The sequence below is a fragment of the Miscanthus floridulus genome, chromosome 18, assembly GCF_019320115.1.
Source record: "Miscanthus floridulus cultivar M001 chromosome 18, ASM1932011v1, whole genome shotgun sequence".
NCBI lineage: Eukaryota > Viridiplantae > Streptophyta > Magnoliopsida > Poales > Poaceae > Miscanthus > Miscanthus floridulus.
Window position 1 is genome coordinate 47,795,178 of NC_089597.1, and position 3,406 is coordinate 47,798,583.

Consider the following 3,406-nt stretch of genomic DNA (forward strand, 5'->3'; position numbering starts at 1 on the left):
CGCTATAGCTTGCTTTTGGGGTGCTTAGTGTCTGGTGGAAGATGAGCGCACCCGTAAGTGTGCTATTTCAGGCGATTCTGCCACATCACAGCACTTGCTCATCCAATGCTCGAGGGATGGATCATCGTAGTAAAAAAAGCTTGAGGTGTCTTTTTTCGACACCCTCCTCTTTACCAAATGAACGTATGTTATGGTAAATTTGTCCATGGGCACGGAACATGTAGACACCACAAATTCGCATGTTAGTGGTCACACAATCTAGGTGGTAGTACAGAGAAGTGAAACAGAAGTGGTCGTTGAAATATCTAAGGTTTGCACGAAAGTGCCTAGCATCAGCGTCTGAGCTTGACCACAACCTCATGAGCTCTGGTGGTGTCTCATGAGTTGAAAGATGAATCTTTCCACCCTGACAACAGAATCCAGACGGTTCACCCTCAAATTTCTTTGCGTTGCAGTGCTCGCAATTTGGCACCGATGGTAGCATGTGCGACTCTGATGGGACAATAGCGTAAACCTTGTCATATGGATCCAGGACATCAGGCTTACTGTTGTCTTGCTCATCTTTGTCGAGATTGTGCTCGACGTTGGCTCCCTCCTCGTCGTCTTCTGACAAAATGTTGATGTGTTATGCATTGAAAGAAAGTTTGTGAAAGAATGTTTTAACTATTATGCGGTGTACCTTGTTCGGTGAAAAGGTATGCCTCATCCTCTTCCTCGTCCTCCTCAAATATGACATCCTCATCATAGTCTGTGCAACACAGCCACATATATGATGAGAGAAACATAATGGCATACAAAAAAACAAAAAAGGGATAAATTTAATGAAGAAAATACCATCCTCAATCTTAGTCTGGCGTATGAGCTTGTGCACCGTTTGGAGGCATTGACGAGGTACCGTCAATTACAGACGGTTGTGTCTGTGTACCTGTGCAGTTATTAGGTGGTGGAATTGGAGGTTCCTGGGTGACACTACCTATAGTAAGAAAAGTTATGAGTTTTTGGAATAGAAGAGCAAAGGTGAAAGTACCAACAATATATAGTGATCAAGGCTAATTACCATTGTAAACCACACTCAGTTGACACAACCTCGAATCGTTGCACTTTCCATCCGCACACCCTCTAGCCCTTCTTCCAATGTTTGCTTCAAAAGCCTGATTGCGACGGGATAGAAGGGCATTTCCCTCTCTAGTGGTCACTCGCTGCCTATGTATGGTCTATGTCGTAGCCAATTCAGGGGTCTAGACTTCTAGATTTTGAAGTACAGTCAGTGCGATGTCAATAGGCGTGCCCCTCGATTCGGGTGTTTCCATATCGTATGAAGGCGCTTCAGGCGATTGAGGTGAAGAAGGGAAAATAAGCTGAGGGTTAAAGTGAGGGCTCTCCATGGCGATTGAGTCCGGATGCAGATTGTTGGCTCGGTGTTCTCTCACCGCCGTATTGTATTTTTTTGTTGATCTCTTTTCATTTCAACTTCTTCTCTTGTGCAGTCATTTGCAGTTTTCGTGCAACATTTTGTGTTGCATACAAGTCACGTCGCCTCTTGTTTATTAGCACCTTTTGTTTAGGAGACAGTGCAGCCTGTCGTGCTCTATCTAGTTCACGCTTACGCTCTTTTGGACACGTGACAATATTGTCAATGGAATTGGATGCATTTACAATACCTAAATGTAATAAGAAAAAGTACAGTCTCAATGTCTCATCAATGAAGGACACACAATAATTCAAATTGTGTGATAATAAACTTTACACAATAGTATCAGGTACAATGGTGTTCAAACTCCTTTGTAATTAAAAACAAAGCCACGATTCTATAAAGGCGTACCTGTTTCATGAATAGTGTTGATATCCGTCTCAGTTAAACTGTCATCAATATCACCAAGAGGGGGTGATTCCTCGTTTCCTCTGATGCTTAGAGGGATAGGACCGTCTAAAATTGTATTGATATAATAAGTATCCTACGGCACCACGGAATTTTTTACCATAAAGAAATCAATAGTTTTGCTATACCTGTTGATTGGCAAGTCTCCTTTGGAGTCATTTGTAGCATCTTTGCAGACTTTTTGATGCCTTTTTTTGTGCATACAATTCACGTCGTCTCTTATTCAGTAGCGCCCTTTCTTCAAGAGACATTGTAGCTTTTCTTGCTCTATCACGATCACGCTTACGCTCTTTTGGACACGTGACAAGCCGGTTGATGGGACTGGGTGCATATCCGGAACCTATATATCATGGAATGTCATCTTAATCAATGCATGCTAGGACGGTGTCTAAGCACACCTGTAAGAAACTAACACAGGCACGATTCACAAGAATATCAGGCAATGGATACAAAAGTGTACCCGTTTCATGAATAGTGCTGATATCTTGCTCACTATCAATGTCATGCATGTCATCAGTGCCACCAAGGCAACTGAAAGGTTCCGTACCGTCTACAAATATAACCATATAATTAAAATTGAACCAAACAATAAGCAAACTATGACGACACGATAATTTCAGGCGCCGCACCAATAAATACTTTTATTAGCTGAATAAGTAACCTGATAATTGTTGAAAGCCATTACTGTAGGTTGCATGCCTATGGAGCCGGTCACTATTTTCGTCTGTGTTCATTATGTGTATTCGCATCTGCAATACAAAACATAATAATTGTTATTAATTAAAACATGAATGGCGGTCAAAATGACACTCAACAATACCTCCATACCTGTTGAATGGGAAGCCATATTGTTTTCAATATCAACATTCTCTTGGTTACTCATCTTATACCTCTGATAAGGTTTCTTGTTTCTTTCAGTCCCCTTTTCATCAGACATTGTTGCATACCGTTCTCTCTCCCTCTGCCTCTTCTGCTAATTACGATCCCCATCTAGTGGCACCAACCCTGATTTTGTATGATTCCCTTCAATAAAGTTTGGTGAGGAGTTGAAAACATATAAACATAGAACATGTAGAAAGGCTGTAAAAGTTTATATACCTCCATGTGTTGTATTTGTAAGGTCCCCCAAAGGTACCCGATCACCGATTGGCCTTGGCGTGTCCATCAACACTACCAAACACTTTTAGCAATACTGCGCCTTTGAAATAATGTGCCCGATTCAATATGGGCATGTGAAAAACAGTGCAAGCTAGGTGGCTGTAGGGGAAATAAAGAATCGAAGAAAAGACCATAAATTTAGTATCGTTGCTATATCTGAATATTTTTGTTCATGTTTTACTACTTAGAAATGTATTCAGGAAGTGCTTTGACTTTTGAAAAAAAAGTGGTGGGCATGGAGTTGGATACTTGCTGCTGCATATGCAACAGATCAGATGACAACTACTAATTAGCCTTGGCTTTTTGCCCAGCCATGGTTGTTGTGACAGATTGAGAAGACAAAAATCGCATAGGAGCAGTTGATCAGAA

General features: G+C 41.3%; 1 pseudogene; it reads right to left on the reverse strand.

Moving 5' to 3' along the window:
* Positions 1–1,808: 1,808 nt before the first annotated feature.
* Positions 1,809–3,044, reverse strand: LOC136520029 (uncharacterized; annotated as a pseudogene).
* Positions 3,045–3,406: the final 362 nt, after the last annotated feature.